Below are 15544 nucleotides of genomic sequence, written 5' to 3'. Positions count from 1 at the left end.
GCTGCTCTCCGTTGGATCTTCTCTCTCTCTTCTATCAACCCTATCTGGTACGGATCCCATACCGCTGAGCAGTATTTGAGCAGTGGGCGAACAAGCGTACTGTAACCTACTTCCTTCGTTTTCGGATTGCATTTCCTTAGGATTCTTCCAATGTATCTCAGTCTGGCATCTGCTTTACCGACGATCAACTTTATATGATCATTCCATTTTAAATCACTCCTAACGCGTAGTCCCAGATAATTTATGGATTTAACTGCTTCCAGTTGCTGACCTGCTATTTTGTAGTTAAATGATAAGGGATCTATCTTTCTATGTATTCGCAGCACATTACACTTGTCTACATTGAGATTCAATTGCCATTCACTGCACCATGCGTCAATTCGCTGCAGATCCTCCTGCATTTCACTACAATTTCCCAGTGTTACGACCTCTAGATACACCACAGCATCATCCGCAAAAATCCTCAGTGAACTTCCGATGTTCTCCACAAGGTCATTTACGTATATTGTGAACAGCAACGGTCCCATGACACTCCGCTGTGGCACACCTGAAATCACTCTTACTTCGGAAGACTTCTCTCCATTGAGAATGACATGCTGCGTTCTGTTATCTAGGAACTCCTGAATCCAATCACACAATTGGTCTGATAGTCCATATGATCTTACTTTGTTCATTAAACGACTGTGGGGAACTGTATCGAACGCCTTGCGGAAGTCAAGAAACACGGCATTTAAGGGATCTCTCTCTCTCTCTCTCTCTCTCTCTCTCTCTCTCTATCTTTTTGAACTTTCTGGAGTAGGACATAATGGAGAAGTCAATTTATGCGGAAAAATCTGTGTCGGATACACTTTCGCAGTCATAGGTGACTGTAGAGGCTGCATGGCTCACTATTTCTGCAGCCGACTTCCAACGCCTTGTGGAGGCCATCCCACGCCGAGTTGCTGCAGTACGCTGGGCGAAAGGAGGTCCGACACGATGTTACGAGGTGTCCCGTGACTTTTGTCACCTCAGTGTTCAACTCCCTGGCTTGTTGTAGCTCTCTCTCTCTCTCTGTCTCTCTCTTTCTCTCTCCCTCCCCACCTTCCTCTTTTCACACCTCCCACAACAAACACACAGCTGAAACTTGCTCCCGCGTGGTCGCGCTACGTCATTTCTTCACAAGGCCACGGCATCTGCGCCTCAGCTGACCCTGACCTGGCTGCACGCAATTATCTCTGCTACTTACTAAACTGTTGCTCTGCCATGTCAAACATATCCCCTACACCGCTATCGCTTACAAAGTTGTGCACTGAGATATGTTGATACAAGAAAATGTCACCTACATTTTAGTCCACTGCCATATAAGGTGTCCTGGCCTAGAGAGAGGCTTCCAACTGGACAACCATCTGCTTAGGTAAATTTCCTTTCCTGTTGAGCTGTCCGGCGCCGTCTCACGGCACAGAGACGTCCAGTCTTAGAACAGGATACCTTACAAACTCTGGCCGTCATTTACTTCCTTCATAGTTATGGGATTTGAAGGTCAGTGCTCGGAAAACTATCTCCTAAAGCAGTACGATGCATGAACACTTGCATGAGCACTTGCAGTTGCCGAACGTCTCTATGATTTGCAAGAGACAGTTGTAGCTCGATGTGTGTGACATTCTGGTTTGGTTTTACAAAGTCACTGCATATATTTGCGCCTATTTACAATTTGTACAGAAACCAGATGGCAGTTATAAGAGTCGAGGGGCATTAAAGGGAAGCAGTGGTTGGGAAGGGAGGGAGACAGGGTTGTAGCCTATCCCCGATGTTATTCAATCTGCATGTTGAGCAAGCAATAAAGGAAACAAAAGAAAAGTATGTAGTAGCAATTAAAATCCATGGAGAAGAAATAAAAACTTTGAAGTTCGCCGATGACATTGTAATTCTGTCAGAGACAGCAAAGGAGTTGGAAGAGCAGTTGAACGGAATGGACAGTGTCTTGAAAGGAGGGTGTAAGATGAACATCAAGAAAAGCAAAACTAGGATAATGGAATGTAGTCTAATTAAGTCGGGTGATGCTGAGGGAATTAGATCAGGAAATGAGACAGTTGAAGTAGTAAAGGAGTTTTGCTATTTAGGGAGCAAGATAACTGATGATGGTCGAAGTAGACAGGATATAAAATGTAGACTGGTAATGGCAAGGAAAGCGTTTCTGAAGAAGAAAAATCTTTTAACATCGAGTGTAGAGTTAAGTGTCAGGAAGTCGTTTCTGAAAGTATTTGTATGGAGTGTAGCCATGTATGGAAGTGAAACGTGGACGATAAATAGTTTAGACAAGAAGAGAATAGAAGCTTTGGAAATGTGGTGTTACAGAAGAATGCTGAAGATTAGATGGGTAGATCACTTAGCTAATGAGGAGGTATTGAATAGAACTGGGGAGAAGAGGAGCTTGTGGCACAACTTGACTAGAAGAAGGGATCGGTTGGTAGGACATGTTCTGAGACATCGAGGGATCACCAATTTAGTATTGGAGGGCAGTGTGGAGGGTAAAAATCGTAGAGGGAGACCAAGAGATGAATACACTAAGCAGATTCAGAAGGATGTAGGCTGCAGTAGGTACTGGGAGATGAAGAAGCTTGCACAGGATAGAGTAGCATGGAGAGCTGCATCAAACCAGTCTCAGGACTGAAGACCACACAAAAACAACATTTAGCCCCATAAAGTGAATACATTGCCGCGCGTGATTAGCCGAGCGGTCAGAGGCGCTGCAGTCATGGACTGTGCAGCTGGTCCCGGCGGAGGTTCGAGTCCTCCCTCGGCCATGGGTGTCTGTGTTTGTCCTTAGAATAATTTAGGTTAAGTATTATGTAAGCTTAGGGACTGATGACCTTAGCAGTTAAGTCCCATAAGATTTCACACACATTTGGACATATCTGAATACATCATCCGAATCTCGCAAAGCTAGTTATCCTACACTGAAGGAACAAGCTCCCTGTTTATCCACGTCTCTCAATTAGCGTGGCTTTTCATCTGCACAGTAGTACAACCGGCGAAGATTGCTTTGACAGCTGTTTCCAAATTACGTTTCCCATCTGACTGTGACATCATCTCTGTATACATAAAAGACAACGTCCTGACCTACTCAGTCACTCGCTAAATCAAAATCACCCAGCCCAAACAGCTAAGGACAGAAACGTTAAATTCAGAGAGGGTATTGATCTTACGCTGTAGGCGTCGCTTAGGAAGGGATCGTTCGAAATGCCACCCCTAAGGCGGGTTAAAAGAAAGACTTTTGTAACGTATATCGCTATTAAGGGAGTTTTGAAACTAGATCTTGGTCAGAAATAAAGAAATACATATTTCAGCATCTTTTTTGGAAACTTTATCCCTTTGAAGGTCAAATAGTGGGTGAAACCTTTTTCTGAAAATAATTGATTGTTAAAGTACTACTAAAGTATTTTTAAAGCTACGTCTGTGAAAACTGGTGTTTGACTTCTCGCATGTAAACAAAAACAAAACATGTTTCACGGTTTTTAGGAATTCAACCCTTGAGGGAGTGAAATAGGAGATGAAATGTTTTAAGAAAATATTTAATTGTGGAAGTATTTTAACGTTAGTCCGATGAAAATTTTAATTTAGCTGCCCATTGGAAATAAGAAAAACTTTGTGTCACTTTTTGGGAATACTCGACATCCGTAGGGGGTGAAATAGGGACGTAAATTTGTATGGAAGTATTTCTTTATGCAACCATTTTTGAAGATAAAGATATGAAAATCTGTATTTGGCCTCTCTCTTAGAAATTCAGCTCCTATCAGGGTGAATGAGAGGATGATACGTTTTATGAAACAACTTGATTGTGTAAGATTTTTTAAAGTTAACTCTTTGAAAACTGATATCTGGCTTCTCAATTAGAAGCGAATAAAAATGTGTTCCACTGTTTTTCGGGAGTTCAGCCCCCTAAGAGGGTGAACTAGGGCCCAGACTGATTCATCGCTTCATCATAGGCCAGCCCAAAACTGCTAAGGACAGAAACTTGAAATTTGGGGAGTGTGTGGACCTTATATTGAAGGCATTGTTTAAGAAGAGATTTTTTTGAAACTCCACTGCTAAGTGTGTTAAACAGGGATGGAAAGCTTTTTGAGTATACATCACTATTAAGGTAATTTTGTAGCTAGAACTACAGAAATTGGTGTTAGTTATCTCAGCCAGAAATAAAAAAAAAATAGATGTTTCAGCGGTTTTTGGAAATTCAATCACTAAGGGGATGAAAGAGTAGATGAAAGCTTTTTATATAAATCATTATTAAAAATCTATTACTGCATTTTAAAGTTACATGTATGAAAACTGATGTTTGAGTTCTCCTTAAGAAACTAAAAATGACATCTTTTGCTGTTTTTGAAAAATTATCTCCCAAAGGCAGTCAAGAATGTGATGAAAAGTTTTATGCAATTATATCATTATGAAAGCGTTTTCAAAGCTAAATCTATGAAAATTTGTTTGGGGTTTTCTGTTACAAATCAAAAAAATATTTTTCACTGTTTTGGGAAATTCAATCTGTTACGGCGTGAAGTCAGGTGGCGGCATGCCAGTCAGGAGTGAAAGAGAAGAGACGCCTGTGAGCAGACGTCAGACAATCGCTCGCTGACTGACCCCTCTCCAGGACGACAACGCGACAGCAGTGGCCCCTATTTGAAGAGGACGTAAGTGCCGCCACCGACTAGCGACGCCCCAGTTGAATTTTGAAGCTAGACCTACAGAAATTGGTATTTGGTTTTGATCAGCATGTTGACTGACATATTTTCAATGGGCTTAACAACAGCAGAATTCGGTTAAACAAAAGGATAACGAAAAAAAAACGTGAGTGAAGCAGTGGGCATTTAGCTACTTTATTTACGGAATAAGAAGTGGAGATCTATTTTACAAGGCACCTTCCGCCTAGCTTAGAAGTGCGTATGGTTCCTTTCGTTTCTGACAAGGGAACCTCCCCATCGCACTCCCCTGATTTAGTTGTAAGTTGGCACAGTGGATAGGCCTTGAAAAACTGAACACAGATCAATCGAGAAAACAGGAAGAAGTTGTGTGGAACTATGAAAAAAATAAGCAAAATATACAAACTGAGTAGTCCATGTGCAAGATAAACAATATGAATGAGAGTGTGAGCTCAGGAGCGCCGTGGTCCTGTGGTTACCGTGAGCAGCTGTGGTGTGAGAGGTCCTTGGTTCAAGTCTTCCCTCGAGTGAAAAGTTTACTTTTTTTATTTTCGCAAAGTTATGATCTGTCCGTCCGTTTATTGACGTGTCTGTTCACTGTAATAAGTTTAGTGTCTGTGTTTTGCGACCGCACCGCAAAACCATGCGATTAGTAGACGAAAGGACGTGCCTCTCCAATGGGAACCGAAAACATTTAATCGTAAGGTCATAGGTCAACCGATTCCTCCACAGGAAAACACGTCTGATATATTCTATACGACACTGGTGACGGCATGTGCTCCACATGACAGGAATATGTTGTCGACCCACCTAACTTGTACACTTGGGTATAAAGATTCTTCTACCTTGCCCGACTTAGGTTTTCTTGTGGATGTGATAATCACTCCCAAAAAAGTGACGAAAACGTAAGAGTTTGTCACATAAACTGCTACAAATGAATGCAACAGTTTCATAGTCGCACAGTTTTCCCTGTGCTCTGTCAAAAGATATGTTTTTAACGTTATCAAATTTTTCCGCGTGTAGACCGTCAAATCCTGCATATGTCCAAGCAAATCTGAACATCTCCTGGCATTTTGGAGAGCGAAGTTGATTATGTGTGAGTGCCTGAACTTTGATAACTGTCTAAAAATAAAAAAATTAAACTGAGCTCAGACAATCTTTTATGTTGCCTATCTTGCGCATCGACTACTCAGTTCGTATATTTTGCTTATTTTTTTCACGGTTCCACACAACTTCTTCCTGTTTTCTCGATTGATCTGTGTTCAGTTTTTCAAGGCCTATCCACTGTGCCAACTTACAACTAAATCTGATGGGGAGGTTCCCTTGTGAGGAACGTTGGGTGGACGCCTAGGCACAGGCAGGATGAAACGACGAAACGCAGCGATCTGTCATAGGAAAGTAACAGTGGACTATTTCTCGGAAGAAAAGCTACGCAAAGATATGACACCACACGCGTTCGGCCTTGTCCGCCAGCAATCGGAGAACGGGAGCCACGTGACCGTGACGCAAGAGCTGCGGCTGCCCCTGTTACGCAACAGTCGCTCGCTTGGCGTGGCAGCGGTAAGACGTGGCAGAGTAGGCAGCGGTGTGTGTTGACGTTTCTACAGAAGGGCAGGCGATTGTGTACACGGCAGGTAGGAGCGCTGAGTAAGGCTCTCGATAAAATATCGATGTATCTATATTGTTCCCGAGAGATATCGATATATATCGGCCATATGTTTCTCCACGATACATCGATACCGCCATCAAGGGCCGATATTTTCATTTTATGTTATACTTTTTTCGCAATTTTTGGTAAACATTTGAAGTTCCCCCTTTGAAATTACAGTATAACGTAATTTTACTTTCACTGTGCGAAGTAGTCTTACTACTTTTGTGTTTTCACCACACTAAATCTTTCTCTGTTGACTGTGTGATGCAACTGTATGTGGCACACTAAAAGAAGCTCTTGTGAGGTGGCAGTGTGACCGGAATAACAAGATATCCCATGTGAAGAAGTAGCACACCAGTTGCATTAAAAGACAGTTTTTCATGCAACTAGCGTGCTATTTCTACTCATCGGCGTTCTTAAAATAGAGTGGCTGTAAATGATAAGCCGGCCGGGGTGGCCGAGCGGTTCTAGGCGCTACAGTCGGGAACCGAGCGACCTCTACGGTCGCAGGTTCGATTCCTGCCTCGGGCATGGATGTGTGTGATGTCCTTAGGTTAGTTAGGTTTAAGTAGTTCTAAGTTTTAGGGAAGTGGTGACCTCAGAAGTTAAGTCCCATAGTTCTCAGAGCCATTTGACCCATTTTTTGTAAATGATAAACAAAAATCTAAACGACGAGCTCGGGGAGACGTGTGAGGGGAAATGCTAACGTAATCGGTGCTCGGCGCTACCAGCAGAAATTGCAACGTTTAGTTTCACCGCAAAGTTTTGACACTGCAACTGCTTGGTTACTGGCGTTCATAGAAAAAAAAAAAAAAAAAAAAAAAAAAAAAAAAAAAAAAAAACAGGGAAGTCGATGTGAGGAGTTCCGGACAAATCAGATGTGTAACAAAACCTGACGACGGATCTGTCGGACACCTTTTACTGTGCCACTTACCTTTGTTAGGAGAGTGGTTATCACCAAGCATGAGTCTGCATGGTTTTCCTTTTAATTCTTGCTTTAAAGGGTACAGGCAGGCTGCTAGCTCGTTGATGTACAGACAATCTAATAATAATAAATCAGTACTTAAGTATATAGGACAAGCTCAGTGCAAGCAATCTCTTTAGCAGACCTGGTGAATTTTCTAAGTGGTTTACTCAGCGCAGTCTTTGGCTTGCTTTCCCCCCACAACATTATTTATGTAATCAGCGTGGTCGTGCGGTAGCGTTCTCGCTTCCCACGCCCGGGTTCCCGGGTTCGATTCCCGGCGGGGTCAGGGATTTTCTCTGCCTCGTAATGACTGGGTGTTGTGTGATGTCCTTAGGTTAGTTAGGTTTAAGTAGTAGGGGACTGATGACCATAGATGTTAAGTCCCAATGTGCTCAGAGCCAGTTTTGAACCAAATTATTCGTGATTGTAAACCCCGAGCATGTAGTTGAATTTGCAGCCTTTGGATTTGTATGATTTGTCGTGTTATTGAAATTTAGTGGATTCATTTTCGTACTCATGTGGATGACGTCACAGTTTTCATTATTTAGAGCCAACTGCCACTTTTTAAGGCGTGCAGGTATCTCGTCTGCAGCAGTTAGCTGTTGGTTTTGATCTGATGACTTTATAAGATGGTAAATGTCAGCATTATTTGCAAACAATCTGAGAGGGCAGCTCAAGTTCACACAGGGATTGTTTATGTACGTCAGAAACAACAGAGGGCCTATAACACTTCCTTGGGGTACGCCAGATATTACTTCTGTTTTACTCGATGACTTTCCATTCGCTTACTACTTTATGACATAAAACTACGAATCCAGTCATACAACTTAGACGGTACTTGATGGGCACCCAGTTTAATTAGATGTCGTTTGCGAGGAACAGTGTGAAAAAATCTAGAAGTATCGAATCAATTCGACGTCCCCTGTGAGTAGCATTCATTATTTCGTGAGATTTAAGAGCTAGTTGTGTTTCACAAGAACGATATTCTATTTAATTGCAAGAAATTCGACTAATAAAGGTATGCCACTATTTTCTAGTGTGAACGAATTTTTCCATGAATTTATAGATTATGCTATGCTGATGGGAGAGACGCCAAAACATCAAACTACGTCATCTGGATGATCGTGGTCATATTTCTTTTCTATTTTAATTGAAATATTTTTAGCCGGCCGGAGTGGCCGTGCGGTTCTAGGCGCTACAGTCTGGAACCGAGCGACAGCTACGGTCACAGGTTCGAATCCTGCCTCGGGCATGGATGAGTGTGATGTCCTTAGGTTGGTTAGGTTTAATTAGTTCTAAGTTCTAGGCGACTGATGGCCTCAGAAGTTAAGTCTCATAGTGCTCAGAGCCATTTGAACAATTTTTTTGGAAATATTTTTAGAATCAGGAATAAATCTCATCTTTTTCCGTATCCGCTTCCCTGCGATTAAATAAATAAACGACATTTTGTTTGCATTTTCTGTTGAGAGCTCTACAACTTTTGTTAGCCATCCGGCGGAGCAGTGGTCTAAGCGATTGGCTTCCGATTGTTCGTCCGAGATGGGCCGGGTTCGAATCACGGAGAGGCATAGATGTTTGTCTAAAGGAACTGACTCTTTCCCTATCCTGGAGTCAGTGACCCTAAATCAGGGATGGGCAACCGCTCACAGCCCATTAGGTTCCTGAGGGTGGCCGTTAGATCTTTCTTGTTTGAGGAAAAACGATGTAGTTCTTTGACACCAACTATTTTTTATGTATAGATATGACAAACTGCGCTTACCTTTTACTCCTTCTCGATATGATGAAAGTGAATTACAAAGCCAAGCTTGTCCTTACGTCGTCGATTATCCACAGGAAATAATAGCTTGAACTAAAAACATGAACAGGACAGTTCAATACGACTAACGCTTGACGAATGACGTGCAGAGACAAAATGGAAAAGAGGGACTGATGGAGGTGTGGTTACCGAATCACTCGAGAAAGATGAATCGATGTCGTGTTTTTCTCTTTCGTGCTCAGTTTGGCTGCTTTAGTTTTGAGATATGTAGAGGTAATGACTTTACTTTCGTGAGATTAACTTAAGGCTCATTAAGTAACTGTTCCATATGCCTTTGAAGACAATTCGGTGTTTTAATTTGTCCCCTTTTTCTCCTCATTTGGTCAAGTTATTCGCTGTTTGATTTTAAATGAATTTTTTTCCGCCTATTTACCGCAGCTAAAATTTCGCCTCCCTAGGCGGCGGCATATTCTTGCCTAATGGCAGAAGCAGACCCCCTCCAGTCTCACCTCGTTACGTCGTGACTTTTGAGTTGCGAGATATATTTCACTTGCAGATATAGGAGCTCTGTCAAAGTGTGAACCACAGCAGACGTAGATACAGCCGTGAATCACGCCATCCTCTGATGTGTGTAGTGGCGAGTCTACTCAGAGATAGGCAGACAACTCTCCCAGTACTAAAGAAGAGCCAGTTTTTTATGGTGGCTTTCTCATGGAAATGCTCTGACGAATGCTCTCGGGAAATCAGTCGAGTAATGTTGCAGTGTCGCCAGGAAATAGGAGTAAGAAATATTTCAGAACCTACTTTTAACACTTCGTTTGTCCACGACGCCCACAAAGGCACTCCATCTTACAGTTGCACATCACAACTAGAGAAACAGTCATAATTATGTTTACTGTATTTATTTCGCCTCTAGCTGCCCTGCTGGTTAGCCGGCCGGCCAGAGTGGCCGTGCGGTTCTAGGCGTTACAGTCTGGAACCGACCGCCCCCTCCGGTCGCAGGTTCGAACCTTGCCTCGGGCATGGATGTGTGTGGTGTTCTTACATTAGTTAGGTTTAATTAGTTCTAAGTTCTAGGCGACTGATGACCTCAGAAGTTGAGTCGCATAGTGCTCAGAGCCATTTGAACCATTTTTTTGCTGGTTAGCCAACTCGCCGTAGGTATTGCGTGACATCGAATTTAAGTAATCCACCCAACTTAACTGATGCGTTTTTGGTTTAAACATATAGTCACGGACTACTTTATACCTGTTTGAAAGAAATGATATTCCATTTGCGGAGGTGCTAATCTATTTCTTTATTTTGGACTCAATAACTTTTTCGGTAGTATCGTAACCGGTTTCGACCTTGAAAAGCCATCTTTACGTGCTACAATACAGAACAGAATGGCTTGAATTAAGACGTGAAACCGGTGCATGTACAATTTCGAGAAACAGGTTGTTCGTGTAAAGGCAAATCGCCGGGCCGTCCCCGAGTGTCTGACACAGGCGTCGAACGCATCCGCCATAGTTTCTCAAGGAGTCCGCAGAAATCCGTTCGCCGTGTAGCTCGAACAGCTCAACATCCCCACGATGTCCGTTTGGACGGTGTTGCGTCGGCGTTTACACGCGGCACAGTGCAAAATCCAGCTACTGCGAGCTCTTCGTGCAGGTGACAAACAACAACGTGTGAAGTTCTGTAATTTAGTTCTTGGCAAGACGGAGGATGACAATTTTATTCAGCACTTAGTGTATAATGACGAGGCAACATTCCATTTAAATGGAAACATGAACCGTCATAATGCGAGAATATGGGGTAGTGTAACAACCACATGAAGTTGTACAATATGAGAGAGACTCTCCAAAATTTAAGTGTTATGTGAGGTTTCACAGGGAAAGGTGTATGGTCAATTTTTCTTTCCAGAGAATACTGTTAAAGGAAGCACGTATCTCGATATGCTTCAGAACGTTCTTTCGCCATACATCTACATCTATATCTACATTTATACTCCGCAAGCCACCCAACGGTGTGTGGCGGAGGGCACTTTACGTGCCACTGTCATTACCTCCTTTTCCTGTTCCACTCGCGTATGGTTCGCGGGAAGAACGACTGCCGGAAAGCCTCCGTGCGCGCTCGAATTTCTCTAATTTTACATTCGTGATCTCCTCGGGAGGTATAAGTAGGGGGAAGCAATATATTCGATACCTCATCCAGAAACGCACCCTCTCTAAACCTGGCGAACAAGCTACACCGCGATGCAGAGCGCCTCTCTTGCAGAGTCTGCCACTTGAGTTTGCTAAACATCTCTGTAACGCTATCACGGTTACCAAATAACCCTGTGACGAAACGCGCCGCTCTTCTTTGGATCTTCTCTATCTCCTCTGTCAACCCGATCTGGTACGGATCCCACACCGATGAACAATACTCAAGTATAGGCCGAACGAGTGTTTTGTTAGCCACCTCCTTTGTTGATGGACTACATTTTCTAAGGACTCTCCCAATGAATCTCAACGTGGCACCCGCCTTACCAACAATTAATTTTATATGATCATTCCACTTCAAATCGTTCCATACGCATACTCACAGATATTTTACAGAAGTAACTGCTACCAGTGTTTGTTCCGCTATCATATAATCATACAATAAAACGATCCTTCTTTCTATGTATTCGCAATACATTACATTTGTCTATGTTAAGGGTCAGTTGCCACTCCCTGCACCAAGTGCCTATCCGCTGCAGATCTTCCTGCATTTCGCTACAATTTTCTAATGCTGCAATTTCTCTGTATACTACAGCATCATCCGCGAAAAGCCGGATGGAATTTCCGACACTATCTACTAGGTCATTTATATATATATTGTGAAAAGTAAGGGTCGCATAACACTCCCCTGTGGTACGCCAGAGGTTACTTTAACGTCTGTAGACGTCTCTCCATTGAGAACAACATGCTGTGTTCTGTTTGCCAAAAACTCTTCAATCCAGTCATACAGCTGGTCTGATATTCTGTAGGCTCTTACTTTGTTTATCAGGCAATAGTGCGGAACTGTATCGAACGCCTTCCGGAAGTCAAGAAAAATGGCATCTACCTGGGAGCCTGTATCTAATATTTTCTGGGTCTCATGAACAAATAGAGCGAGTTGGGTCTCACACGTTCGCTGTTTCCGGAATCCATGTTGATTGCTAAAGAGTAGATTCTGGGTTTCCAGAAATGACATTATACGCGAGCAAAAAACATGTTCTAAAATTCTGCAACAGATCGATGTCAGCGATATAGGCCTATAGTTTTACGCACCTGCTCGACGACCCTTCTTGAAAACTGGGACTACCTGTGCTCTTTTCCAATCATTTGGAACCTTCAGTTCCTCTAGAGACTTGCGATACACGGCTGTTAGAAGGGGGGCCAGTTCTCTCGCGTACTCTGTGTAGAATCGAATTGGTATCCCGTCAGGTCCAGTGGACTTTCCTCTGTTGAGTGATAGTAGGAGACTGGTTCGAACAACTTCATTTACCAACAGTATGAGGCACCACGCCACTGGCATCTCAGAGTATTTGAATTTTTGATTCAAAGGATTACTGAGCGGCGGACCAAATGATTCAGCTACACCTTACTAGCCTCCAAAGTCACCGGACCTGACTGTATGTGATTATGTCTCGTGGAGCTTTGTAAAAGACTCTGTTTATGTGCCTCCGTAACCAACAACAATAAATGAACTGAGGCATCGCATAACAGCAGCTGTGGAAGCTGTAACTCAAGACATAGTCGCTGCAGTGGGGGAATAATTTCAGTACCGCATTGACCCTGTGTCTCACGGGGGCATATTGAACACCTGTAAAAAGGTATGAAGAAATTTTTTTTAAGTTTGCCATTCATCAAAAAGCAAAATTCATTGTATATGTTTGTTAGTTTCAGAAATTTAGATGTGCCAGATCGGATGATTCTTTTCGATACACCATATGTTAAAATATGCATAAGTTGCAAACTGATTTTGTTCATTGAGGAGTTTATCCGGTTCTTCACGTTTCGTGACTTAAATCTCCAGTTCTCCCAAAATGTCGAACCGTCTGCTTTTTTAGACATTATGTAAAATTTTTTGGTGATGGCCAACGCCTGGGGTAGGTGTGTTCTTTGAATCTCGGGTCAAAGGAGCTGCCTGCCTGGCCGATATAACTTTTATCACCGTCACGGCATTATATTTTGCAGACCCCAGATTTTCTATATTTACTACACCTACGTGACAAGTTATGACGCACTCGTGTTATTATGTTATCTATGGTCCTGGACGAAATTGTAACTCCCTTTTTTCTCGGAATATGTGCTCAATACTTCCTAATGTTGTACCTATCTACTTCATTGCGGCGTAACTGACCCGATGAGATACCGTCTCTACATGCGGCTTATTTCTTTTTATGTAACTGACTGAAATATCATTATGGTAACTGTTATGTTTTATGCTTTTTACGAAAGCAGATTCCTTTATAAAGGACGCGCGCATCTAGCGCGAAGAGTAGGGAAGGAAAAACACCCTTGGTTGTATATATAGAATTGCCTGATTCTGATTTAATGTTCGGCTGATGATGCATTTATGCTGCACATAGGTATGAACCATGTACACTGTAACGGCATTTTACTAAGATCACACGTACATCTAGTGAAAATAATTGCACTTGTGGCTGACAAAGTCTATAAGCCGGACGCAGTCGTCCAGCCTGTTCCAGAGGAAGCTTCTCGGCCTGCATGGTTTGGGTATTCACAGGAGGTTGGTTTGCTGGTAGTTGGGAGCTCCAGCGTTAGGCGCGTAATGGGGCCCCTTAGGAACATGGCTGCCAAGGGGGGGGGGGGGGGGAAGGAAGCCAGTGTGCACTCCGTGTGCATTCCGGGGGGAGTCATTCCGGATCTGGAAAGAGGGCTTCCGGATGCCACGAAGAGTACAGCGTGCAGCCAACTGCAGGTGGTGGCTCATGTCGGTACCAGTGACGTGTGTCGCTTTGGATCGGAGTAGATTCTGTCTGGTTTCGGGCGGCTAGCGGAAATGGTAAAGACTGACAGTCTTCAGAATGAGATTTTCACTCTGCAGCGGAGTGTGAGCTGATATGAAACTTCCTAGCAGATTAAAAGTGTGTGCCCGACCGAGACTCGAACTCGGGACCATTGCCTTTGCCTTGGTAGAGCACTTGCCCGCGAAAGGCATAGGTCCCGAGATCGAGTCTCGGTCGGGCACACAGTATTAACCTGCCAGGAAGGTTCACTGACAGTCTTGCATGCGAGATTTAAGGCGGAGCTCACCATCTGCAGCATTTTCGATAGAACCGACTGTGGTCCTTTGATGTAGAGCCGAGTGGAGGGTCTGAATTAGAGGCTCGGGAGGTTCTGTGACCATGTAGGCTGCAGATTCCTTGACTTGCGCCATCGAGTGGTGGGTTTCCAGTTTCCCATTACACACAGGAGGCGGCTACATGGGTAGCGGGGGCTGTGTGGAAGGGTCTGGGCGTTTTTTTTAGGTTAGGGGGTCTCAGGGAACCACAGAAGGGGCGTCCGTCAGAAAGTGGTCAGGTAAAACGCAGTAAGGTAGTTGTAGAAACGATTGGTATTCTAGTTGTAACTTGTCGTAGCTGTATTGGGAAAGAACCAGAGCTCCAAGCCCTAATAGAAAGCACTGAAGCTCAAATAGTTGTAGGTACAGAGAGCTGGCTAAAGCCGGAAATAAGTTCAGCCGAAATTTTTTCAAACGATCTAACAGTGTTCAGAAAGGATAGATTAAATACAGTTGGTGGTAGAGTATTTATTGCTGTTAGAGGTAGTTTGCCTTGTAGCGAAATTGAAGTAGATAGTTCATGTGAAATAGTATGGGTAGAGGTCATACCTAACAATCGGACTAAACTATTAATTGGATCGTTTTACCGACCCCCCGACTCAGAAGGCATAGTTGCTGAACAGTTCAAAGAAAACTTGAGTCTCATTTCAAATAAGTACCCCGTTCATACAACTATAGTCGGTGGCGACTTCAATCTACCCTCGATATGCTGGAAAAATTATACGTTTAAAGCTGGCGGCAGGCATAAAACGTCATCCGAAATTGTACTGAATCTTTCCTCAAAAAATTATTTTCAACAATTAGTTCATGAGCCCACTCAAATGGTAAATGGTTAAGAGAGCATACTTGACCTTTTAGCAACAAACAATCCTGGACAAATAGTGAGTATTGTGACGAATACAGGGATTAGCGACCACAAGGCAGTTGCTGCTAGGCTGAATACCGTAACACCCACAACCATAAAAAAGAAACGCAAAGTGCATCTATTTAAAAAAGCTGATAAAAATGCTCTTAACCCTTTTTAAGAGACAGTCTTCACTCCTTCCAATCTGGTCATGTAAGTGTAGCAAAGTTGTGGAATGATTCCAAAGAGATAGTATCGACCGCAATTGAGAGATATATACCATATAAATGGTACTGATCTCCCATGGTACACAAAACAGGTCAGATCGCTGTTGCAGAAGCAACGAAAAAAGCGCACCAAATTT

General features: G+C 43.1%; 1 protein-coding gene across 1 annotated transcript in view; it reads left to right on the top strand.

Moving 5' to 3' along the window:
* The first annotated feature begins 6284 nt into the window (after positions 1–6284).
* The window catches only part of LOC126426764 (26S proteasome non-ATPase regulatory subunit 10-like), a 34539-nt gene continuing 25279 nt past the window's right edge, over positions 6285–15544 (top strand). Inside the window, exon 1 of the mRNA XM_050088750.1 lies at positions 6285–6304. The gene's annotated coding sequence lies outside the window, so the exon portion shown is untranslated. The remainder of the gene's footprint in view (positions 6305–15544) is intronic.

The sequence above is a fragment of the Schistocerca serialis genome, chromosome 11, assembly GCF_023864345.2.
Source record: "Schistocerca serialis cubense isolate TAMUIC-IGC-003099 chromosome 11, iqSchSeri2.2, whole genome shotgun sequence".
NCBI classification, from domain to species: domain Eukaryota; kingdom Metazoa; phylum Arthropoda; class Insecta; order Orthoptera; family Acrididae; genus Schistocerca; species Schistocerca serialis.
Note: the sequence above shows the minus strand (reverse complement) of the source record. Positions and strands in the feature narration are given on the sequence as shown.